Source organism: Bos mutus, chromosome 13 (assembly GCF_027580195.1).
Source record: "Bos mutus isolate GX-2022 chromosome 13, NWIPB_WYAK_1.1, whole genome shotgun sequence".
Classification (NCBI taxonomy): domain Eukaryota; kingdom Metazoa; phylum Chordata; class Mammalia; order Artiodactyla; family Bovidae; genus Bos; species Bos mutus.
The window spans coordinates 39,253,107-39,279,575 of NC_091629.1; the positions used below are offsets into that span (position 1 = coordinate 39,253,107).

The 26,469-nt window shown below is 56.3% G+C and overlaps 1 long non-coding RNA gene across 1 annotated transcript; it reads left to right on the plus strand.

Moving 5' to 3' along the window:
- Positions 1-7,212: 7,212 nt before the first annotated feature.
- On the plus strand, positions 7,213-18,602 carry LOC138990531 (uncharacterized). Its single transcript, XR_011466668.1, has 3 exons — positions 7,213-7,550; positions 15,159-15,302; positions 18,158-18,602. It is a non-coding gene; the product is annotated as an uncharacterized lncRNA (long non-coding RNA).
- Positions 18,603-26,469: the final 7,867 nt, after the last annotated feature.

Here is a 26,469-nt window from a genome sequence, read left to right on the forward strand (position 1 = left end):
CCCACAGCACTAGAGGCTTTAGGAAAGAAAAACCCTCTGCACACAGAAACTTGCATGTAGGGGTTGACAGCAACTGTATTCATAGTTGCCAAACTTGAATGCAGCCAGGATGTCCTTCAGCAGGTGACAGATAAATAAACTGTGGTGTACCCAGACAGTGGTATATTATTCAGCACTAATTAAAACACGCCAACAAGCAATGAAAAGACATGGAAGAACCTTAAGTGCATTTAACTATGTAAAAGGAGCCAATCAGAAAAAGCTACAGACTTTGTTCTTCCAACTCTCTGACACTCTGGAAAAGGCAGAACTATGGAGACAGTAAAAAGATTAGGGGTTGGCAGAGGGTAGGGGAAGGGAGGGATGAACAGGTGGAGCGCAGAGGATTTTCAGGGCAGTGAAAATACTCTGTGTGATGCTATAATGGTGGATACACGTCATCATGAAAGTGAAGTGACAGTGTTAGTATCTCAGTCGTGTCTGACTCTTTGCAACCCCATGAACTGTAGCCCACCAGGCTCCTCTGTCCATGGGATTTCCCAGGCAAGAATACTGGAGTGGGTAGCCATTCCCTTCTCCAGGGAATCTTCCTGACCCAGGGATCAAATCCAAATCTCTTGCATCTCCTGCATTGCAGGCGGATTCTTTACCGTCTGAGCCGCCACGGAAGCCCACATGTTATTGGACATTTGTCCAAGCCCACAGAATGTACAACAGTCTGCCCAGCTGTAAACTGTGGACCCTGAGTGGTGATGACGTGTCAGTGCAGGTTCACCAGTTCTAACAAATGCCCCATCTGGTGGGGGGTGTGGGTGATGGGGGAGACGGTGCATCTGCACGTGGAGGGGGCGGGAACATAAGGGAGTCTCTGTGCTTCCTGCATGATTCTTCCGTAGAACTAAAACTGCTGTTTAAGATAGAGTCTATTACTTAAAAAAAAAAAAAAAAAACTACCAGAGGGACCCTGAAAAAAGGGTCAGGTTTCTGTGAGGGTCGTAACCGTGTGCCCTGTACCTTTAATCCATAACCAGGATGGCAGTGCCGGTCTTTACTCTGCCCCCTCCCTGCCCCGGAGCCACCTTGGCTGACCTGGAAGGGCCGGCAGTGAGCTGACCCTGAGCTCAGAGCCCCCAGGAAGCAGGATGGGATACCAGACACAGCCATGGTCAGCGGTTGCCCCAGGGAGAAGAAGTCAGGCCCAAGCCTCGGCTGGAAAGCTCTGGAAGGGCGGGGAGGAGGGTGAGGGCACGCTTGGCTGCTGAGGGCGGATGGTTTGTGAGAATCAGGCCTGCAACAGCCACCCTCACAGCGCCCCTCGCCTGCACCTTCTCCCCAGCATGCTGGGCAGGGGGCGGGGGAGGGGTGGCGCTGAGCACACAGACTCAGCCTCCGTCCCAGGACAGCCCACCCACCCCGCCGTCTCCAGCATCTCCCTCCCTGTCTGCTTCCCCTCGGTGTCGCTTCCTAATCCAGCCCCGCAGTGACCTTTGGCCCAGCGAAGTGATCTGATTAGAAGGCATTCCGAGGGGGCATGGCTGTCACTCTGTCCTCTGGGAGGGTCAACACAGAGCCCTGTCGAGGTTTGACGGAAGCCAGGCTGAGGCTTGGAGAAGCACAGTGAGGTGTGGTGAGCACAGCACTCAGGCGGGGCCGGTCCACCCGCACGTCCCAGGTCACTGCGTCCCTGTGTGGGAGGCAGAACCACAGCCCCTGAAGACACGGTGTCCTGACCCTCAGGACAGCAGGGACTCTGCACGTGTAGTGCTGCTAAGGACCACGATGGGGAGACTCTCCTGGGTCCCCCAGTGCATTTGAACACTGGACCACAGACGTTTAACACAGCTGTAGGAGGAGACGTGATGTGGAGCCAGGAGGGACTGAAGGTGCCAGCCGCTGGCTGTGAGGATGGATGGAGGGGCTCTGGGCACCGGAAATGACCTCCTGGGTGGCCTTCAGAAAGACCACCCCAAGGACCACTTGATTTTAGCCCAGGAGATTCATCTTGGACTTCTGACCCTGAAGACTGTGAGATGACACATGTGTGCTTCAAGTCACTGGATGTACAAGGTGTGTTCTGGCAGCAGCAGGGCTCTGGTGTACCCTGTAAAATGCCTTTTGATTCTGGGGCCAACAAGTGCGTCCTTCCTGACCAGTTGCCACTCTGCTTTCATCAGATTGTGCCTCACTAAGCCTCCATCTCTGAGGCCCCTTCTTTATAGGCATGCCCACCAGCCCCGACCCCAGCAGAGGTGACGCACTCGGCCTGGTTTCGTGTCCTTGCATGGCACCTGAGTGGGAACCCTCCACCAAGACATCAAGCAAAGGGCATCCTCTTGCTGAAGATTTCCATCTCATGTCCCAGAGCAATTTGGGCTGGAAGTTGCCAGACAGAAACTTCATTTTTGTTCAACATTTCTCGCCCAGTTCAGTGTGTAATTGGCTTCCCCTTGGCGATTTAGCAGAGCGCACTGCAGCTTATAAAAAAAATAAATAAATCTAAATAAAACCCAGAGAAATGGACTGCAAACCATTCAGCACTTCTGCTTCTTAAAGGAAAACTGTCTCCAACTAAGGGAACTCTGACGTTGGTGATGACTCTTCAGATACGACACCAACCGAAAGTGAGGTCCGTGAAAGAAAAGATTGATGAATTGGGCCTCACTGAAATTTTAAATTCTGCTCTGTGATAGACACAGACGAGAACGAAAAGATGTGCCACAGTCAGGAGAAAATACTTTCAAAACACACACCTGATAAAGGATCAACACACATCTGCTTTCCAATAGAGGCTTCCCTGGTGGTTCAGATGGTAAAGAATCTGCCTGCAATGCAGGATACCTGGGTTCGATCCCTGGGTCGGGAAGATGCCCTGGAGAAGGGCATGGCAATCCACTCCAGTATTCTTGCCTGGAGAATCCCATGGACAGAGGAGCCTGGCAGGCTACAGTTCATGGGGTCACTTGCAAAGAGTTGGACATGACTGAAGTGACTAATGCTTTTTCACTTCTTCACACTCAATAAGAAAGCAAAAACCAGATTTGGAAGTGGGCTGATGATCTTGAGACCCTTCACCCAGGAAGATATGCACACGGAAACAAACATATGAAGAGATGCTCCCGTAGTTTATCATCAGAGAAATGCAAAATCTGACCAATGAAACATCACTGCCTACTCTTAGAACCGCGAAAATCCAGAACACTCACACACCAGGTGCTGGCGTGGAGGTAGAGCGACAGGAGCTCTAATTCGGGGCTGGTGAGGATGCAAAATGGGGCAGCCACTTTGAAAGACAGTTGATGATTTCTTATAAGACTTGTCATACTCTAACTATGCACTCCACTGTGCTCCTTGGTATTTACCCAAAGGAGTCGAAAACCTTTGTCCACACAAAATCCTGAACATGGATGTTTATAGCAGCTGTATTCACAGTTGCCAAAACTCAGAAGCAACCCACGATGTCCTTCAGTGGTTGATGGATAAAAACCTGTGGTGCATCCAGACAGTGGAATCTTACTCAGTCCTGAAAAGAACTGCACCGTCAAGCCATGAAAAGACACGGAAGAACCTTAAGTAAATCAAACTAAGGGGAAAAAGCCAATCTGAAAAAGCTACAGACTTTGTGATTACAGCCCTGTGACACTCTGGAAATGGCAGAACTATGGAGCCAGTAAAAAAGATAAGGGGCTGGGGGTAGGGAGGAATGAACAGGTGGAGCACAGAGGGTTTTTAGGGTAGCGAGAGCTACTCTGTGTGATTGATAATGGCGGATACATGTCATCACACATTTGTCCAAACCCACAGAATATATAACACAAGAGTGAGCCCTGATATAAACTACAGACTTTAATAATAATCTGTCCACATTGGCTCATCAATAATAACAAACATATCACACCAGTATAAGATTTTAATAATAAGGGAGGGATATCCTGGAAATTTCTATACCTTGCACTCAACTTTTCTGTAAACTTAAAACTGCTCCCCCCAAATTAAATCTATTAATTTTACATAAAAGCAAAAAAACTACCATAGCCATTCATGCTATCTTCTGCATTGAAAATATTGTACACAGTTGAGATCATCATGGGTGCATGGTGTGGAATCCAGAAAGCCACGGTTTTGATGAAAAACTTAAATGTGATGAAGAAGCTAGTAACGGGCTTGCAGCCGGCACCCCTCCCAACCCTCCCAGGAAGCCCGGTGTCCCGCCTGGGCTTGACTGGCGGCTCTGACTCCTGCCGGGCACTTAGCTGACCTGGAAGGGACACCTTCCTACAGGGCTGCTGTGTGCTGGGATCCCGACGTTCTTGAACTGGGGTGAGGCCCACTTTGCTGCATCTGGCTGTGCAGACGCCTCTAGGGAAGGGAACCTGGGGACCAGGAGACCCAGTGGAATTCCAGGGGTCTCCAAAGAGCCCCTATAATGTGGGGGGCAGCGTCTCCAAAGAGGCCAAGCTTGGAGTACCCCCTCCTGTTCCTCAGGAAGCCCCCTCCCTCTCAAGCTTCAGGGGAAATGATTCCTCTCCCAGGAAGGCGCTGACATCTCAGATTCGGCTGCCTCCCTCACTCGTGGGTCATCAGCACAGCCCATCTCTCAAGTGTCCCGGGGCCTTGTCATGTGACATCATCCATGTGGTCATGTGGCTGTGGTCCCAGGAGGACAGAGAGGGACCACGGGTGTCCCACTACTGTCTCTTAGCACCTAGGAGGCCGGCATATAGCAGGCGCTTGTGAAACACATGGAGAGTGAACAGATGGATGGAAGAGATCCAGGCTTGTGGTCCAGGAGGCCCTGAGGGCAGGGGCTGCTCCAGACCAGAAGTGGCCGATGCGCTGGGCCCACAGGGCCTGGCCAGCTGCCATGGAGGGGAGGGCCTAGGTGTGCCCGCTGGGTGGCTGGGTGATTCTCGGGTACTTGCAGGCACAGGGCAGCCACAGCCTGAGGGGATTAGGGAGCCTCCCAGTGCCAGGATCGGCCATCACGGCTATCTTAGGACTTTGATTCCCAGAGCATTTGAGCTGCCATGACAGGTGGGCCCACAGGCAGCGCCTCCTTCCTGCTCAGCCTGGAGATGTGGCCAGAGTGGCTCATGTCCCATGGGGTGGCCTGTCCTGGAGCAGGCGTTCGACACACCCAGGAGGCTCTGCAAATGGCTGGGTGGCCTCAAGTGAGCCCTCAGAATCTCATTCCAAGTGGGGGTGCGTGCCCACTCCTGGGGGGACCCAGTGCACAAGGCCTGCTCTGCCCTTCATTCTGTTTCCCCACCTCCCTGGGGGTGGACTTGAGAATCCCTGGGCACAGTCCCAACCCTCACTTGAGTCTTGGGCTCTACAGAGGCCTCAGAGTCTTCAGTCAGAACCAAGTGTCCCTGGACAGACCTGGTGACCACGGGGTCAGCCTGCCTCTCCGGGTCCTCTGACCGCAGCCCCGGGGTCTCGCGCCCACAGGCTTTCATTTTCTTCACAAATATTTTTGGAATGCTTGACCTTCGCCAGGACCACCAGGCATCACCCAGCATGCAAGGGCCATGCTCTCTTATGAGGAATGCTCACGGGGGTCACTGAGGGCCCAGCTGTGGGTGGCCCCTCCTTGCCCTTGTCTGTGCCTCAGTCTAGGGGGCAGAGGCTCACACAATTACCCCTCAGAGCAGGAAAACCCGGGACAAAATGTTGGCAGGGGTCAAGGCTCTCTCTCCCACTTCATCTATGTTTCAATCAGTCACTCAACAAACGTGTTTGAATGCTTGCTCTGTCCCCAGACCTGTGCAGGGTGGGCCATTCCAGTCCACAAGCAAGTCCAGTCTGACGGGCTCCCACACCAGAGGCCCGTAGTACAGCATGGGGCAAATTCGGGATTATTGATTAACTCATTTGGAGCGTTTCTTTCCCTGTGCCACAATGAAATAAATATTTACAGATTTACTCCTAACTTCGGGGACTAGAGGAGTTCTCAATTTATGGCTATAATTATATCATTGGCTCAATTAATGCCCACTAAAAATTTTATGCCATATGTGACATTAACGTAGCACCTCTGAAATAAGTGGCCAGCCCCATGGCATAAGAAATTCTGGCATTTATGGGGTTTGCTGTTTAGTAGATTGAGAAGGAAATGGCAGCCCATCCCAGTATTCTTGCCTGGAGAATCCTCGGGACAGAGGAGCCTAGTGGGCTGCCGTCTATGGGGTCGCACAGAGTCAGACACGACTGAAGTGACTTAGCAGCAGCAGCAGCAGCAGCAGCAGATTGCCCTAAACTGCCTTTTATTCTCATCTGACTCTGTCTGGGGAGGCTATACCACAGGATCTGAGACCCTGAGCCCTGGGACCCAAGTGGATCCCCTCAGGTACACTAGGCCAGCATCCTCACCCACAGCCCCCAGGCCAGCCCCCAGCATCACCCCGAGTCTATGCTGCCCCAGGTCCCCTCCAGGGCTGCCCTTCAGGCTTGTGCAAGGGGATGTTTTCTGAGCCCTGCAGGTTTTTGTTCATCCCCATCAGTTCCCTCTTCCTCTCCCGTCTGAATGGAGTTGAAATGAACAGCTTGACTGGGAGGAGAGATGGCCTCATGCACATGGATGCTTCTAGAAGACCAGTCCACCTGGTGGATGTGGCCACAGGGCCAGGAGGGAGTCCCTCTAAACAAATGTCTCCCCCAAGGACACAGTTCCAGGACATAGGGTGGCTCAGGGTCTGTTCAAAAAAATGATGTCACAAAATGCACGTGTTCTCAGAACCAATGAGAATGCATCTGCCTTCCCAGCAACATTAGTCACATCAGACCCTTTGGGTTTCTGATGAAAGCTCTGGTTCTGTCCTTAAAATCACCCATAGTCTCAGAAGCCTTGAGGGGATCATGGCCCCTCACCAAGCCCAGCTCCAGCCTGCATGCCCTCCACAGCCTCACCAGGCCAGTGACAGGGTAGCCCCTCACCCCAAGAGCCAGTCCTGGCTCCGCACTCCAGGAAGCGGGTCCTCTCAGGCCTCCATCACTCCCCAGGCGCCGGGGGACCAGCCCCCGAGCCCTCCGCCCCAGCCCTGGTCCCAGCACCAGGCACGATGTCAGAGTTATATTAAGGACTGACAGCGGCATGGGGAGGGGTGTGCGTAACCAGATAAGACCATCAGAACAGTTGTCAGAGGAGCCGGATTTATCCTGTCCCGGTCAGCTGATGGGCTCCAGTTACAGCCTGGCGGCCCAGCGGGTGCGTGAGCCTGCTGTCCACGCCGGGTACTGCATGGATTGATCGGGAGAGCGGTTTTCTTGAAGAAATGCACTCACCACACTCAGGTTAAAAATAGCCAGGAACAGAGCACTGAGGTGCTGGGCGGAAATGGCTCTGGGCGGCTCTGCTCGGGTTCGGGCAGAACTGAGGAGAGAGCTCCCACCACGACAGGATGGACCTGGCCCTGCCACTCCCAGCCCTGGGGCGGGGGCTGGGGCTGCACACACCTGCTGACCAGCGCTCTGCAGCCACATCACCACTGGCAGTGCACAAAAGGCTTAAATGGCCTCACCCCTTGGAAGAAGGCGGTCCCATACCGGGGATGGTAAGTGGTGGCTGGCCAGGCCATCTCCCAGGCATCGCAGACCGGCCAGCCCTCTGCTGCAGGAGCCACCACCCCACACCCTGTGTCTCTGCTCTCCTCCTCAAGTTCACAGACAGCGAGAACCCAGGTGTCCAGGCTCTCCAACCGACCAAATGAGGGTGTCCTCTGGCTACTTTCCGGCTGTGCCCCAGGGCTGGCCAGCCTGCCCATGGGCCATGGGAAGTCTGTGCTGTGCACACTGCCCCTGGCGAGGAGCAAGGAACAGGGCGCCTAGTCACAGCTATTTAAAGGCCAGGAATGGACAGGTGCAGGGCGGCAGTTGTGTTGGGTGTGGGGGAGGGGCTGGTATGCAAGGCTCCCCCCTCCTGGGGCAGGAGGGACCCTGGAGGCTTCCGGGCACCCCTGCACACTCCCCACTGGAGCCTGGATGGTCTCACTACATGTTGCAGCTAGAAGGGAGAAACCACAGTGCCCGCCCGTGAGGACGCCCCAGGCGGGGTCTGGACGAGGCTGGAGGGGCAGCAGCCAGGACAGCCTGTCCCTTCCCAGGTCGGCACCCACACAGGAAGCTGAGTCAGGCCTGCAGCTGGCCCAGGCTTGCCTGGAGACCCAGAAGCAGTTTTCAGGCCTCCAAAAGCCCGAAAACCCTGGCTCCTGATGCTGGGAATGCACGAAGCAGGAACCAAGTTTCCTATGTCATTTCCAAGTGGACTTTAGCCTTCCCACTAAAGCATTCTCCTCCTCCTAATGGTTAGAGGTCCACTCAGACCCTCCTGGGTGAGGTCATGTCCCCACCACACTCAAAGACTCCAGGCAAGTTTCTTTATCTGAGCCTCAGTTTCCTCATCTTTAAAATAGAAGGATGGGAATTCCTTGGCAGTCCGGTGGGTTAGGACTCCAGACACTTCCATTGCAGCAGCCACGGGTTCAATTCCTGGTCCAGGAACTAGGATCCCACATGCTACATGGTATGGCCTAACAATAATAATAATAAAATGGGAGGATGGTGGCATTCCTACCTGCCTCAGGGAGGCACGGTGCACCCAGTTGATGGGCCAGGGCCAGGGCCAGAGCCTAACAGGCATGCTGTAAACAGTGGCTGCTACAAAGCCTCTGGGAAGACAGAGCAGGTTGGCCTAAGTCTCACTAACGTGTAAATGACTGCTACAATCCTCCACTCTGGAAAGGGCTCCTGGGGTAGCTGGTGAGGGAGAACAGAGAGACTAAGGGGAGGCACTCTGCCCCAGGCACCGTAGGTCTATCCTGACTCTGGCCTAGTTGGGCTGGGGCCACGGAAGAGGTGGAGGGTCCCACCCCAGGACCCCCGTCCAGGTGCTCAGTGTCGATCTTAGCAGTGGTGACTCAGCACAGCAGGGCTCCACCAGGGTTGGCTAATGGGGCTTCTGCCCTACAGCGGGCAGGTGGGGGTTGGCACTTGGAAAACACCCCTGGCCCATGGGCTCCTCCAGGGGATGGAGAGAGGCAGAGCGAGCCGGCCAGCTGGGCAGTGTCTCTGCCCAGCTCTGCCCTGGACAGTGGAGGCACAAGGGTCTGCAGTCGGCGCCTTCTGCGAAAAGGAAGTTGCCTTGTCCCCCTAGCCCGTCAGCTCTACTTCTGGGCTGATTGGACGCAGAGCCCAGGCTGGGATCCGGAAGCTGTGGGGCCAGCAGGGCCCCGGGTGTGAAAGGTAGGGATGGGGCTTGGCATCCACATGGTTCATCTCACCTGAAGGCTGGCCCCGCAGAGATGTGGCCGCCCTCCCTGTCCTGTACCCTGGAACCACAGCCACTAAGTCATACCCACACTCCTCACTATGCATAGCCTGCCTCGGGAGCGCCGGTGTCCCTGGCTGAGACGGCAGGGCAGGGATCCTGGGAGCACCCCCACCCACTCAATGCCCTGTCCCTGCCAGTGTGGGGTGGCCTGGAGAGCCCTGAGAACCCGTTTGTTCCATCATCTTAAGAGGCGGCCACTGAAGGTCCTCCCACCCTCCAGGAGCCCCTGCAGCCCCTGCCCCTGCCGTTCTGCTGCCCTCCGAGGTCACATGGGAAGACAGGTGGTGGGACTGGACTTGTGACCAAGGGGGGCAGGATGGGGACGAGGGGAAGCTTCCTGACCCCTGTGAGCATCATGATCCCCCATCACCTTTCAGAGGAGGTGGCTCATTCACCCAGGAACAGGGATTCCTGAGGGAGGTGAGGGCTCAGCTGATCCAAAACCAGGGGGACATTATGGGGGGATCTGGGCTGGGGAGGAGCTGGAGACGGCCAGAGCAGCCATGATGCAGAGACAGCAGACGCACGCACAGTGTCCCTGTCACCCAAGAGCCGTCAGCGGATGCCTACATCCCTGGAGGCTTGGTATAAACAGGCTGCAACCCATGGTGCTCTGGGAAACTGAGGAAGAGTCTATGTCCACTCTGAGGGGGGCGGTTAGCACAGGTGGGGAGGGGACTTGGGCTGTGAGCTAAAGTGGGGATTCTGACCAGAGAATCAGGGGGTTGGTGGGAACACGCCCCCCCAGAGCCCTGCTCCACTTTCAGCCCCACCCCTTGCCCAGGCCCTCGGATCAGCACACACGTGGCAAGTTAGAGACGAGCCTGTAGGGCCCTTCCAGGAAAAGAGAATGAAAACGCCAGCAGGCACAGGACTCCTGGTGGACACGGTGTCAGAAGGGGAACATGAGGAACCTCCCAAAAGGAGAGGAAACCTCAGAGTCTAAACCCAATCCCAACCTCTCCCAGCTGTCCTGGGACTGGAGGCTCCCAGGGGAGCACCCCTCCTGGTTAGCGGGCCCACGGGATCTCCCCTGGGACAGGGACCCAGGGCCAGTGGGCTGCAAGACCACAGAGACAGACTTGAGTCTGACCCCGCTGCCCCAGGCTAAACTCCTGCCCTGATCAGAGAAGCAGCAGCAGCTTTGTTGCCAGGTGGGTGGTCAGATGATGTGGGTAGTCATGGGGTCCAGGTAGTTAGGGGTGCAGGCAGTCAGGAGTGCAAGTAGTTATGGGGTGCAGACATTTGAAGGGTGTGGGCAGTTGGAAGATTCAGGCTGGAAGACCAGCATCTGGGGCCAAGGCAGGGGTGGTCAGTCTGCTCGAGTCCAGGCACTTCCCAGGCCACTTTGGGGCCTGGACCCCCTGGAGGTGAGACTGGGGGGCCCTCTGAGACCCTCGGAACCAGCTGTTGTTGGGCAGTGTTCTCTGATGACAGACTGCCCCCAGAGTGTCTCACATGAAACGGGCCAACTGGAAGGAACTGTCAGAGCGGCTCAGGGACCAGAAGTCTCCCTGCCAAGCGGCCCCACAGGCCAGGTCAGGTGGAAGGACAGGCCAGCCGCTGGGCCCGTTGTCCTGTGTCTGCCTTGGGAAGAGTCCAGGTCTCATCTCCAGGCCACTCCAGGGCACGTGGAGGCACAGAGACCCCTGCACAGATGGTCCACGTAAAGCCCATTTCTGCAGGGCCAGGCGTCCAGCCCCCACTCTGAGCAAACTGAATACTGGGTGGCCGAAGGAAGAGATTCACTCAGGGAGGCGACCCTCGCTGGCCACACCTCTGCCCTCCAGGGCTTTGCTGATGACAGGAGCTGCGGCCAGTCTGTGTGGAGCCGCAGACTCAGACGTGGGCTTGGCCCTGGAATCGCTGTGTCAGAAGTTCTTTTCCAGCCTGGCAGGGCCTTGTCCAGAGCTGCTGCGCCCCTCGGTGGGATGACCCCTTGAGGTGCCACGGGGACATGGGCTGGCCCAGCACTCTGAGCACCCTACACCCTCCTTGGAGAGGTTTGGGGGTGCTCAGACCCCTCATCAGAGACTCAGGGAGAGGAGCCCCTGCCAAGAATAGCCTCTATGCCTTTACTGATGGTTCTTATGGGCAGCCCAGCATGGCCCCTGGGGTCCCTCTGTGAAGGCCTGGAGACAGAGGACGAGTCACCACTCTGGGGCTCAGCAGGATGAGGCCTGTCTGATGGGTGATGGGGGAGACTGTGCCCCCTCCAGTGCCCAACAGAGGAGATGTAGCCCCACTCTGGGGTTCAGGTGAGGACTCAGGACACTTAGACTAAGTGTCCGAAATACCATCCCCAGACCTGGTCTGTCTCGGGGAGGGTGGGACCGGCAGAGGGAATTTTGGGATGTGTCCAGTAACAGTCAGAAAGGCCTTGAGGACACAGAGCGCACCCCTTCTCTGCAACCTCTCCCCACCTCACTGCTGCATGAGCCGGACCAGACTGCTCGGGGGTCCTACAGGCTCGATGCTCTAGGGCTGACCCAAGGAAGAGCCCACCCTTACCCCATGCCCATACGACACCCAAAGGCAAGTGGGTGGGCAGATGGGCAGCTCCTGGGCCTCCAGAGGTCAGCAGTGAGACGCACGCTGGCAGAGAGCAGGGCAGGTATCCCTTCCCCTTCACGTGATGCATTATGCGGGTCCCTCAGGACAGGGAAGGGCCCCTTGGCCTATGTGACCCAAACCTGATGGGAGACCAGAAGCCTCTTTTCCAGATGCCCTGGGAGACAGTGGCTTCTGCTCTCATGCCCTCCTTGATGCTTCCAGGATGTGCCCACCCAGAAAGGAGGGAGGTGACCACAGGCCCCTTCCCCACAGCTCCCCTGCTCCCCGCCCCCCAGAGAGGATGCTCAGCCCATTAAGCTGCCTGGCGGCTCCCGTATCTGCATCTCCTGCCTGACACCTTTGTTATCAGAGGAGCCAGGCCAGAGGTCCAGGCAGCATGCTGTTGGATCACGCTGCCCCGCAGCGCCCTGAGGTCACAGCCCCATCTGAAGCTTGGGAGGTCTCTGATGCGGCGACACTGAGGAAAGGACCAGGTGGTCTGGGGACCGAGCGTTCCAGACAGCAGGAAGAGAAGATGCCAGGGCTCTGGGGCAGGGTCAAGCTTGGCAGTGGTCCTATAGAGCCTGTGCGTGGCAGCCCAGGATACGGTGCTCCCCTGTCTGGTGATGCGGTCACCCACCCAGGCTAGGTGGACCCCAGAGTTGTCGGGAGTTGGGGAGGAGGCTGGGGCGCCACGTCCGCCTCAGATGGGCACCCTATAGGATTTGAACAGCACCAGGAGATGTGTCTGCCAATCACCCTCGCAGCTTCGTGGGTCTGAGTATTTTTAGCTTAAAAATAGCCCCATCAGAAGGTAGTTTAAGACACGTATCAGTGACAGGGCCTTGTCATCTCACTTGCCCGGGGTCTGTCCTGGGACCCACCAGCGGCTCCACTACATCCTGTTTTAGTATGCTGGGGGAGGGGCAGCCCTGAGACTGAGCGGGTGGTAGAAGGGTTGTGTGGGATCATAGGTTCTAGAGCCCTGGGCAGCCCGCAGCCACTGGGGGCCACCCTCAGGCTCTGCCTCTGGGTTCTCAGCCAGGGTTGGGGCCAGGGTCACTGGCTGGGCCCCTCTGAAAGCCCACCCAGGTTGCTGCTCACAGACCCCAAAGAGGGCTGGGGCCACACAGAGTCAGAGAGAAGATGCTGGTCCTGGGCCAGCAGGCAGCACATGGGCACCATGTCCACTGTTCAAGGCTGGTTTCCACCCAAGTCAGGGGAGGGGGATCCCAAGATGCCACATGACACGCTGGCTACTTGGAGAACCAGGGCTCCTGGGTTTGCATGGGAGTCACAGCTCCCAACCCACAGCAGTGCACACGAACGCTGACTCACACACACACAGGGTAAGACATTCTTACACACACATGAACACACAGATCCACACGCAGACCTACGATCACACTCACACAGACACTGCACACTCAGGCTCGTCTGCACACTTGCACCCCCATCAGAGACAAGACCTTGGGTACCGCCTAGTGGTGATGTCCTGTGACACACACGACCAGGAGGAGAAAAGTCCCACTGTCTGGGGTGTTTTCTCAAGCAGACCACGGGGCACAGCCCGCCTCCCTGATGGAGATCAGACGTGGGGGCACCGCTTGACCGAACTCTGAACTTGACCTGCTTCCAGAGTTCCTGACACTCTCAGATGACATTTGCCCAAATAAAATGTTTTCTCCCGTAAAGCACTCAAATCGCGTTCAGTTCAGCTCAGTTCAATTCAGTCACTCAGTCATATCCAACTCTTTGCAACCCCATGGACGGCAGCATGCCAGGCTTCCCTGTCCATCACCAACTCCTGGAGCTTGCTCAAACTCATGTCCATTGAGTCAGTCATGCCGTCCAACCATCTCATCCTCTGTCATCCCCTTCTCCTCCTGCCTTCAATCCTTCCCAGCATCAGGGTTTTTTTTTTTTTTTTTTTTTCGGGGTGTTTTCAAATGAGTCAGTTCTTCATATCAGGTGGCCAAAGTATTGGAGCTTCAGCTTCATCATCAGTCCTTCCAATGAATATTCAGGACTGATTTCCTTTAGGATGGACTGACTGGATCTCCTTGCAGTCCAAGGGACTCTCAAGAGTCTTCTCCAACACCACAGTTCAAAAGCATCAATTCTTCAGCACTCAGCTTTCTTTACGGTCCAACTCTCACATCCATACATGACTACTGGAAAAACCATAGCTTTGACTAGATGGACCTTTGTCAGCAAAGTAATGTCTCTGCTTTTTAATAGGCTGTCTAGATTAGTCACAGCTTTTCTTCCAAGGAGCAAGTGTCTTTTAATTTCATGCCTGCAGTCACCATCTGCAGTGATTTTGGAGCCCAAGAAAATAAAGTCTGTCACTGTTTCCATTGTTTCCCCATTTATTTGCCATGAAGTGATGGGACCAGATGCCATGATCTCAGTTTTTTGAATGTTGAGTTTTAAGCCAACTTTTTCACTCTCCTCTTTCACTTTTATCAAGAGGCTCTTTAGTTCTTCGTTTTCTGCCATAAGGGTGGTGTCATCTGCATATCTGAGGTCATTAATATTTCTCCCGGCAATCTTGATTCCAGCTTGTGCTTCATCCCACCCGGCAGTTTGCATGATGTACTCTGCATATAAGTTAAATAAGCAGGGTGACAATATACAGCCTTGACGAACTCCTTTCCCAATTTGGAACCACTCTGCTGTTCTATGTCCAGTTCTAAATCACGTTAATATGTGATTAGTGGAAGTACCTACGTTTATCTTCCCAAGAATCTCACTGTAGAGTGGAGACACTGCTCCACCTGGAGACCCTCAATGTCTGGGCCTCGGTGCGGGGTGGGGGGCACCTGTACAGTGTCAGGACCATCCCCATCAATGTCAGCCAGTGTCCCCACATCCATTCCTGCCTCTACCTCCATGACTTGGACCCCCTCCCTTGTCCCCCACTATGCGTGTCTCCCAGGGCACCCCAAGCCAACAGTAATTGATAATTCATAACAGCAGTCTCCTTGCCTTAAACAAAGATCAAGTGTATTTCAGAGAGTATTGGGGCTTCCAGACAAATGGCCCAAAGGCAAGCTGCTCTCTGAAAAAACGTCCCTGTCAGTCCCCTTAAGCCCTGGTAAAGGCCACCTGCTGCCTCCCCCTCCCCGAGTGATGGCTCTTGTTAAAATTTGGTGAGATGGCACCCATGCCAGACTCCAGAAGGGGTGCATGCCTCCTTGCACCCCCCATTCCCATGCTGTAATTTTCCAACTCTCACCACAGATAAACTTACTTATTCCACAAAAATGTTTTGCAGGAAGAAATGATTCTTTGCTCAGTGTCCATGAGTGTGTCTTGGAAGAAAAGGTACGAGGAGCAGGAGGAAGCCCAAGCCAGGCAGGGCAGAGGGCCAGGGCCAGAGAGAGAACACTCACGGTGCAGCCGGCCCCAGGCCAGGGAGGTAAGGCTTCTGGGGTCCCTTCCTTTGCTGCTGAACCTCCCCCTCCACAGAGCTCCATGGAGGCCGCTCTGAGTGCACACATGCTGTTCCCTCCACCCCGACGCTGTTCCTCCTCTCCCCCTCTCTCCTGCTCAGCTGTTCTCCGTCTGCATGGAGATCCCCGCCCCCTGCCTTCAGAGTTCCTCCCAGTGTGAAACAGACGCGTGTGTGTCGCTGTCTCATGAACGTCCTCCTGCCCCTGGTGGGGTGGGCCAGCCACAGTGGCTCCCACCTTCATTGGATCAAGCTGCCCCATGGACCTATGACCCGAGTCCAGGCATTTCACCAGGCCCTGCAACCCTGAGCACCGCCCAGTGGCTTCTCTCGACATGTTGGGATGGGGGTCCTGCCCAGGCCCCCAGACCCCCACTCTCTAGTGCCTGGCTCAGTTTTGGGGGTCCTACTTTGAGGCCCAGTGTGGGGGTGACGCCTCAGGGACTGCCTCTTCTCCCTGTCCAGGAGGGGCTGAGTAAGCTGCAGTCATGGAGAAGGCTCAGCACCCACCAGGCCAGAGGGCAGGGAGAGAGGTGGGCATCAGGACCCCGCAGGTCCAGGGAGAACTTTGTGGCCACATAGGCTCTGGATCCTGTGCACTGAGGCTGGAGGCCCTGAGGTCCTGTTCTGGCCTGTTCTGGCCTCTTCTGACTGCCACTCAACGCTGCTGCTCCACGGAGCCACTAGGGGGCACCCACCGCCTGTCCACCAGACCCTTGGCTCTTGTTGGACACCCCGCAGCCAGGACAGACCTGGGGCATGGGAAGAGGACCTCCCACCCAAGACCCTGCAGGGTCCCCTGTGGGGTCGGCAGGAACAGGGCTGGGGTCTCATTGACCTTGAACCTGAGGGATTGGGCCACTCAGCCAAGCCCTCACCAAGGTGCCCTGTAGGTGACCGCGTGGAGACCACAGGTGTAGCAAGGGACTTGCCCTGCCCAGAGGAAGGCCTGTTCCCGGAAGTGGGTGCCCAGCTCTGACCGACGACCACCGTTCAGATGTGCCAGGCGCTCAGCCTCTGTGTACGGAACTCACCCTGCTGACCTGAGTCGCCTTCCTCCCCACAAGCCCCCTGCAGGGGAAAGGGGTGAGGGGAGGTGGGGCAGGGCCAGACCCAGGGCGCCCACCTGCCATGGACTTAAACAGCCTGGAGGAAGAGTGACGGGCACCTTCCTGGGGCCCAAGGGGCTGGGTGACCCCTGGATGGGAAGCCTCACTGGTTGGCCGTTGGTAGTCCCTGCTTGGCTGCTCCCCAGGCTCCTGTCTGCCTGTCATCCATCACGTCATCAGCACACATCTGGGGCCTCTCAGGGCCGGCAGCAAGGAGACCAAGTGGGGCCTGCCTCTTCTCCACAAGTGGAAAAGACCCTCTGCCAGACAGTGGCCAGGGCTGGGGAGGGGTCCATGGGGGCCAGTGCCAGCAGGGAGGGCTTCCTGGAGGAGGCGACACATGCATTGCATCCCGGCAGCACAGGAGGCTTCTCTGGGGCCCTGACAGGCTTCCTGGCCCTTCCCACAGGGTCACGAAGATTCCAGAGGATGGGGATGCCATCGTCCGCCCCTTCCCCAGCTCCAGTCACAGTCGGGCCACCTAGGGAGCTGAGGACGAGCCCACTGGGGTCTGTACCCACAGCCCCCCAGGCCTCTCCTGGGCGGGGGTGCCGCTGAGCCCTCAGCGGTGGGCAGTGACCCTCCTGCCCCTCTCGCTGTGGGACATGCCAGGTGGGCCTGGCTTTCTCGAGGGACACGGTACTTTATGGAGCATTCATTATTGGACACAAGGAATGATGTGTTCCGGGAAGTTCCACAGCTATATTTAGCCCAGTGTCTTTTAGGCCCGAGGCTGCTCACAGGAGGAGAACCAGGCCCCGCCCTCACCCCTCGTCCACACTCAAAGGCCAGGGCACAGCCCCCTCCGCTGGAGACCTGCTGTGTCCTTGGTCTGTACAGTGGACAGCAGCAGCACCCATCCCATCTACAGCCCACCTGCCCCCAGCAAGTCCTCAACATCAGGGCGCTGCTGTCTGTGATGGCCTCAGGGGCATATCTTAATTCATCTTAATTCCTCTGCCTGGACAGTACCCACTCCCCACCCCCCTGACCACCCCCCCACCCCCACCATGGGCAAAGACACAGGAAACCCCGGACCTGAGCCGGGGCGGGAACTCAGGGGTGTGGCTGCAGGAAGCAGGAGGTGGGGAGGGAGGCTCTGGGGACAGGGTCTGTGGAACCTAGTGAGAGGCCACCCTCTACCCGCTCCCCTGGCCAGGGGGCTGTGGGCTTCAGGAGTCTCTTCTTAAGAAGCCAGACTCTCCACTGGACCCCCCGCCCCAGGTTAGACACCTGACAGCTGTCCTACCCAAATGGCAGGGGCTTGGCACTCTCCCCCCGTGTTGCCTGGGGGCTCCCCACGCTCCACAGGCTTTTCTCAGTGCTGTTGGACCCTTCAGGTCTCACCCTCCCTCAGGAAGCTGTGACATAGGCCTGGCTGGGCCCCCTGCGGGGAGAGGAGTCACCCCTCTCAGCTTGCCTGTCCCCCAGCCCCTACACCCCATAATCAATGGCTCCTGGGGAACCCCCCACCTCCAGTGTCTGCAGTAAATCAGCTCAGCCTGGGCTCTGCAGGCGGGTGGAGCTGGGCTGGTACTGCAGAGGCTGCGAACGGACAGGGGTCTTGGATACCTCTGGCCCAGTGCGGCTCCAGGACCAGGCTGAGCTCCTAGGCTGGGCAATGGGGGATCCCACCTCCTTCCTGGGGTCTACAGGGCCACGGGGCATCCTCCAGCCTCCCCTTCACCTCCTTGGTCTCTTTCTCCTCTTCAGCTCCATCCCACTCTTCGAATATGCTGTTCTCTCTGCCTGGAAGACGCCCTAGGTCTGCCGAGCGCTGCCTTCCTGGCCTTGGTTCTCAGCACCAAGGTCCCCTCCTCCAGGGGCCTCCCTGACAGCCAATCTCACATAACCCTGCCTCTGTTACAGATCTTCTGTGACCTTCTTGCCCTGGCTACCACCAGGTTCTGTCTCTCTGTCCTCTCTGACTACTCTCCCTCCTTTAAGCCCACACGACAGGAGCTTGTCTGCTACCCTCTTTCTCTTCTGTTCCCATGCCTGGCACACAGCAAGGGCCACATCTGCCAGGGTCTCGAGAGATGGTTTATCCTCCTACCCCACCCTCCACCCCCCAAGTCTGGGGAGCTTCAGGAATGACCCATCCCGGGGACAGCACTATTGACCAGACCCTCACCCTCAGCAGCAGGGGCCTGGGGGAGAGGTGGTCCTGTCCACCCTCAGGATAATAAACAGATGCCATGGTTCTGGAACTTCTCTGTCCTTAGGGAAAGAAACTGAATCCTTTGGAAAGGACAACAGAGGGTCACACAGTGGGTCCTTAGTAGGTGAGGACTGATTCCCCACATGGCTGGTGACCTCTCCACTTCCAGGCTCCAGGCTCCTGCTGCTGCTCTACTTTCTCCAGAAAACTCCTACGCAGCCTCCGAAGACCCGCCCAGAAGGCCCGTTGCCCTGAGAAGCCCCTCCAGGTGCCGTATTCACATGGGCCAAGTGAGGGAACTGGCTCAGAGGTCAGGTCTGAGTCTGGTCAGGTTCAAGGTCAGGTCACACTGAGAGAATTCCCACCCAAACCTCTGCAATACCCTTGGCAGGTACCAGAACAGAGGCGCCCAGCAGGGATGGAGTTCTGAGCAGGGACAGGTAATCTTCCGGGGGCACAGGAGGGCTTCCTGGAGGAGGAGAACAGCTGGCAAAGAGAAAAGGGGGAGAGGAGGAGACCTGACAAGGATCAGGGAGACACTCATGAGAGGGAGAAAGGGAGCAAGGCAGAGTGAATACACCCCAGGCTGCCCATACAAGGACAGGGTAGGGTGGGAAACACGGGTGGGAGAGTGGGGTGGGAGGCTGCAGAAGCCGGCAGGGGCTGGGGAAGCCCCTATTTGGCCTGGGACTGGCTCCCCCAGGCATCTCCTTCTTTGAGGGGGACAGACAATGATCCCATCCCCCAACACCCTGAACTCCTCTTTCCAGATTGGGACACTGAGGCACAGAGCAGCTCAGCATGTGGCCAGAGGCCAGTGGGGAGGAGGGGCAGCGTGAGTGGTCACCACAGCTCCTGAGTGCACACCCTTAGTTCTGTCCTCAGGCCCACAGGAGCCGGGTTCCTCCAGAAGCACCCACGGGGCTGGATGTCTGACCCTGAGCTTGGCACCTCACACTGGGCTCCCCTCTTCCCCCAGTCTCTAAAACAGGGGGAGGGGTGACCGGGGACCCTGTGCCGATGTTAGCTCTTTGTGCCACGCTGCTCCCCACCTGGGCCTGTTTTCCCACATAGTCAAGAGCAGGAACCTAGCCGGGATGGAGTTCTGAGCAGGGAGAGGCAATCTCCCGGGGACCCAGGAGGGCTTCCTGGAGCAGGGGACACCCAGAACAGCCAGCAAAGAGAATAGGCAGAGAGGAGGAGACCTGGCAAAGATTAGGGTGACACTCATGAGAGGGAGAAAGGGAGGAAGGCACAGTGGATACACCCCAAGCTGCCCACACAAGGGTAGGGTAGGGTGGGAAACAATGGGGTGGGAGGCTGCAGAAGTCTGAGATGAGCCCAGAGCTGCCCTGTGGTGATGGAATTCAGCTTGGCTAGGCTGCGGGGAGAAGTGGGGTGCGGTAAGCACCAGGCAGCCCATCACCTCAACTTTATGGTGGGTGAGCCATGAGTCACTGCCGGTTACAGGCCAGGCCATGCGCCGCCTGCCTCCCCAGGGCACCCCAGTCTGCAGTCGGGGTGCTGCCAAAGGTCAGGGCGGTCTGTGCTGGGAAACACCCTCTCCCAGGCGCCACGGGCCCAGGCGCAAAGTCCAGAGCTGCCTGCTTGCAGGGCCCGGGAATCTGCCCAGAGGCACTCCACAGGGCAGGAAAGGCAGGGAGCAAGAGCCCTGGCAGAGCCCAGAGCTCATAATCCAGAAAAGCCCTAGTGAACCCCAAATGGCCAGGGTGGCTTCAGGACAGCTGAGGTGTCCAGCTCCCTCCCTCACAGTTGGGGAGGTTAAGGACTGAACAGCTTCTAATCTGTGAAGGTACACGCAGGCCTTCAATCACCCTATGGGTGAAAGTTTTCACTGAAACCTTGGGTTGGGAGGGGAGGAAACAGGCCTCACGAACAAGGCTGCTGCGTCCTTCAGCACTTCTGCAAAGGGTTCTGGCAGCATTTACTAAAATAACACGTTCTCAGAGCTGTCCCCAGCAAGCCCACTTCTGGGAATTTATGAAGGTTCCCAGATGTGCCAGCAGGCCACTCGACAAAGCAGTTTCCATGGCCAAGAAATCACCCTGGACACACCAGAATGTCCATCCTCAGTGGCTGGCTGAACCCGCCATTCCTCGTCCCACCACAGAGTTCTGTGCGGCTGCTCAAGAACACATGCTCATGTGGAAGGATCCATATAGACTGTTCAGGAAAAAAATTAAGCTAATGGCAGGAGATACAGATTTGTTCAAAATAAATGAGCACCTTGCCATAGTCTGATGTCTGTGTGTTTGTGTAAAGGGGCAGGTGAGTCAGAACAGAGAGCAGATCCTGAGGTCTGGGGGAGCCCATGGGTAGGGGGAGGGCAAAATAGCATTGGTTTTCTTTCAGAAACTCTTACTGCGGACATAAATTACTTTTGTAATTCATAAAGGCCAACAGGAAATCCTATTGAGGGCTGTGCTTTGATGTCAAAAATTTAAAAAAAATAAAAATTCCTTTGCCTGATACACCAGGTCTATTTATGCTCCCCAGGTATCTTCCACCATCAGCCACCCAGTTCCAACCACTTGCTCACTTCAGTCACTACCCATGTGCCTTAAAACCCTCTCCCCTAAAAGCTCTTTCCTCTCAGCTTATTTGGCAAACTCCTACTCACACCTCAAAGCCCTATCCAAATGCCCTCTCTTCTGCAAGGCCAACAGACACACTTCTGGCTGGATAAGCCCCTGGCTGGGGATCAGACTGACCTGGGGGCCTCTCAGCCCTTCCTTGCTGAGCCCTGCATTTGCCTCTAGCTTTTAACAGAGAAGTAGGGCCTCCTGGCAGGAGTGTTTCCAGGATTCACAGAGGGACCTACCCCATCAGGCTCTCAGCATTTGATGATATGATAATGGTGATGACCATGGTGAGTGTGAGAACCATGAGCCAGGCCAGGCTGAGCTCCTCGGAGGTTGGGCTCATCACCCCACTTCTCAGACGTGGAGACCAAGACTCACAGGTTGCCCTCACCTACCCTAGACCAACAAAATGAAGGCCATACTGGACCTTGCTCCAGGCGGCCTCTACTGAAATTGGAAACAGCACACATGTTCATAAACTGGTGGGCTGGGCTTCCCTGATGGATCAGTGGTAAAGAATCTGCCTGCCAAAGCAAGAGACAGAGGTTCGATCCATGATCCAGAAAGGTCCCACATGCCACGGAGCAACTAAGCCCGTACACCACAACTACTGACCCTGTGCTCTAGAGGAGCACACAACTACTGAAACCCGCGTACGTAGTGTCCATGCTCCACAAGAGAAGCCACTGCAATGAGGAGCCTGCGCACTGCAACTAGAGAGGAGCTCCTGCCCGCCACAACTAGAGAAAAGCCAGTGAAGACACACACAGCCAAATTAATAAAATAAAAGTACTTTTGAACAAACAAACACTGGTTGGTTAGGGCCCCAAACTCACTTCCTAATGGTCCCTGGAGTCTCCTGGGTAACTGGTCAGTGGCTACAGGGCCAGGCAGCTCAGCCACAGCTGGGAAATGGATGGTGGAAGCAGCCTCCCCTGCCCCACCCAGGGTCAAGAGGAAAGTGCCTGTGGAGCAGTGCCAGCTGGACAAAGGTCACATTTCACCTCTTCCAGGGCTGTGGCCTCAACTTAGAGTGTTCAGTCCTCAGGAAGGAGGCCAGGCTCACGCTGACCCTGGGATGTCCCTGGCAGGCCTCAGTGGGACAGGGGGCAGAAGCTGGAAAGGGCTACTCCTCCTTGTGCAGATTTGGGCCAGTTCACGTCTCTGGACTGTTTCCCTGTCTGTAACACTAGGCTGCACCAGCTCATCTTTCTGTGGATCCAGGCAGGCTGACCCTTCTTAGAAGCAAAATCAATCCAGGTCCGAGTCTGGAGCTTGGGGACCACTAGAAATGACGCTCTGCAGTTACAGGGGGTCTGTGCAGTGAGGCTGTAGTGAGTGGGGAGCTGGGAGCTGGGGGCCAATGTGGAAAGGACCCTTGTCCCCAGGCAAGATGTCCCTCCCCAGAGGGGCATCCTCACCCCCTGGTGGCCCCAAGTTGAGTTGAGAAAGGTGAAAGGGGAATTTATTTCCCTTCCATCTCCTCCACCTCCATCTGAAACTGCCTACAGGGGCCAAGATGGGGGCAGAGGGGAGGTGCTGGTGTTCTCCAGCCAAGGCCAGAGGATTACTCAGCCAGATAAGCCCCCAGAAGGCTCTGGCCAGAGCAGGCTCGTTTATCAGACTTGGGCAAAACCAACAGAGGAAAATGCCACAGCAGGGCTGGGCAGACACCCCACCCCACCCCTCCACTCTGCACAGACCTCTGCAGGGCCTTTGGTGCTCCTTGTCCCAGCACTGGGACTGGCCCTGACGTTGCAGGCTTATCTCCATGAAAAACATCCACCTCCTTGAATCAATGGAGCAAATGCCACCAGCTGTCGGCCACACAACTTATCAACCCCATAAGTGGGGAAAGTGTGAACAGCCTTTGAGCAGAAACCAGGAGATCAAAGAAAATTGCTCTGTGGACAAACTTGGGAGGCCCAGCACATCCTTCTACCTGCATCCCAGAAAGGGTACCAGCAGTTGGGGACCCCACTCCTCCCACCTTCCTGCTGAGACCTCACCTCCTTGCCCAGGAAAGGCCTCTGTGGGGCTGCTTCTTACTCTGTAAGCTCTAGGTGAGCACCCTTTACCTGACAAACCACAGAGAAACCCGACAAAAGCAAGATACAGCCCTTCCTCACAGGTGGGAGCAGAGCAGAGGGCGTGACAGACATCAAGTAATAAACGCAAAACAAACATGTTGTACATGTCATATTGCTTAGTCCAGCATTGCTGAAGGGCACCTGGGGAACATCAGTCCTGTGAAATGCTCCTCAAAACAGGGTTCGCTGGCCAGTGCCTTTGGACACTGCTGGATGTCAGTCTCCCAGCCCCAGCCCCTTGCTCATCACTATATGACAGGTTAGCCAGTCCTCCCAAATACAGTCTTTGTGGGCCAGTTTCACTTTGCTTCACCCTGATTCTTAATTCCAGACAAGGACTGCCTACAAAGCCCCACGATCTCGCTTTTAGAAACCTGTTCCACATCTCCCACTCATTCAAAGAATTTAAGACCCAGAGAAAGTGACCCTGTCCCCATGAAGATGGAGCTACATGTAGCTCCATCAAGTCACCTGGGCACTCTCCAAGTCACCCCCAAACCTTCCAACTTCAGGCCTGCTTCTTGATGGCAGATATAGAGACCCTTCCCCACCAGGAGAAGGCCTATGTGTTTAGCATAAGCTGATTGAGAAAAATACATAAAAACCAAAAATTACAACTAGTCACGCCATTCAAAGACATGTGGATTTTCTGTGTGGCTTCAGTGGCAAAGACATAGGAGTGCACATACTTGTCCATCTGCTGTGGGAGTTGTGGGTGCTGGGGTCTGGCTCTGAACCCACCCCCAGGCCACAAGCTCCTATGATTTCGCTGTCTTCTGAGCACACAGGCATGAAGGGCTTCTGGGGATAAAGACACTGAGGCTCAGGGAGGGACAGGGTCTTGCTCAAACAAACCAACAAGTCAGTGATGGATGTCCGGTCTCCTGAGACCAGGTCAAATGACCCTCCTGCCAACCATCTTTCAGGGCAATGGTGTCCAAGTCAGGAGTCGGCCACAAAGGAGCCGTGCAGGGAACCAGTGACCAGTCAGAAGAGGTGCCGTCTGTGGTTGCCGGGCGTGCCCTCACCTTTTCTAAAGGTGGAGCTCTGGCCTGGTGGAAACACTGTGATTTTTTTCAAGAGAAAAAAAATCTGTATTTTTATTTAAATTCTTATATTTTTAAAACACAGCGGGGCAGCCACGTGTGGTCTGTTTGTAGCCTTTGGTCTCAGTGTTCTCAGACAGGATGGAGTCATGGGCAGCTGGAGGTCCCAGGGACAGGGTGGCTGCTCTCGAGCCCCTGTCAGAACTCCCTGGACCCCTTGGCATGGTCCCATCCTGACATGACCTCCTGCATGACCTGTGTGTTTGCTGTGTCTGCTCCACATTGCAGGCTCACCAAGATGGCCCAGGCCTTGCCTGTCCAAACTTAGCCAAGGTGTCAGGAGAGGAACACACTTGCTCCTCACTGGCCAAGCCCAGCTCCAGCAGGCTCTGACTGGAGACGGCAGCCCCCCAGGAATGAGGGTGACCCCCCAGAAATGGGTGCAGCCATGTGCCAGGCACCCCTCCCAGCCCTTTGCCCCAGATCGGCAGGGTAGGCTACCAGGCACTAACACTGCCAGGCTTAGGCCAGAGGTAGGCCTTGGGCCCTAGGGCTCCTTTCTATAGCCCCAGAGGAGAAAGGAGAAAGAGGAGAAAGAGAAGCTTCCAGGGGTCTCGCCGTCTTTGGCACACCCCCACCATCAGCAAGCTACGGGTCTCCAGCCCAAAAGATGCTGACAGCTCCTTATCTTCTCTCCAAGGGAAGCCAAGCTAGGGCAGGGGTTCCAGGACCAGGGACGCCAGCCCATGTCTGCGTCGGGAGACAGACACACTGATTTTCCTCGGGACGTCCAGCTGCAGAAATGTCCCAGCTGCCGCTGTGGCTGCACGGGAAATTCTTTACACGTGAGGCACGAGGCTGGTGATCTCTGGGCGGGGGCTCGGAGGCAGGCGCAGCCTGGGACGGGGTGGAGTCGTGCTGGAGCCAGGCAACCGCCCTGGGGTCAGCCTGGAGGGGCGTCCACCAACCTGCGGCCCCGCCTCCTGACTGAAGCACCTCCAGGCTGAGCTCTGCATGGCATCCAGCCCAGAACCGGGTCTCACTCGGACGCCGGTGGGGCACCACTAACTGGGGAGGCCTCCCTCCATCTCTGGTGGCCACCTGGCCATCCAGGGCTGGGGACTTCCCAACAGTGGTGTCACTTCCTGGCTCCCCTTGTGCCAGCCAGTGTGCCTGGCAGGCCCATCCTCTCTCCCTACAATAACCCTTCTGCACAGATCAGGAGAGTGGGGCTCAAAAACCACACAAACTGATCCCACATCACAGGATGGAGCAGCCAGCCCCCTAGGCCACAGACCCAGGCTGTCCCCTGACCAGTCTTCAGGGGGGCAGGCCCAGGACCCTCACCATGAGACACAACCACTCCCCATCCAGGGAGGGACCCCAAAGGACAGGGCTGAGCCTGACTGCCTCCAAGGTGACACCCGCTCCCAGCTCAAAACTCTGCCCAGCAGTGGCCCCAACCACAGCCTCACTCACACAGGCGAGTGTCCTGGGATGCTCATGGGCAGTAGTTCCAGGCCGGGGCCCCAACTGGACCTGGGCCCTGGAGGAGAGGTGGCAGCTTTCTCTTATCTGTGGAACACCCAGAGAACATGTTTAATGCCCCCCACACTCCTGCCCACCAAGCCCCTAGACCAGCAGGATATGGTCAAAGGCACTGGCCAAGGCTCCTCGACACTGAGGTACCTGTGGGCTTGGCCCTTGCTCTTGGCTACTGGGGAACACAAGGCCTCCTCTGCCAGGAAGGAGGTTTCTGCTGAAGTGGGGCCTGCCTACCATCCATGAAGTCCTTTTCCGGCCTGGAAACTCCTTCCCTGCCATCAGCTCCCTCTCTGCTCCAGCAGAGCAGACGCGTCCAGCTTTCTGCAAACGCCCAAGGGGCTGGGACGGCGCCTGACCCAAGGCATCCTTGCGCCCTCACTCCCCAAACATGTTTTCCTGTTGTCATTGGAGTTCCTTCAGCCAAACTCTATAAAATGTGATTTATTTCCCATTGCATTTCTGTTTATCTATGTGTTCAATGTGGAAAATACAGGAAATGCGAGAAAAGCAAAAGATGAAGATGAAAGGCACAGTGGTCCCAGCCGGCAAGCATCCACTGCGATCCAGACTGTCTGACTCT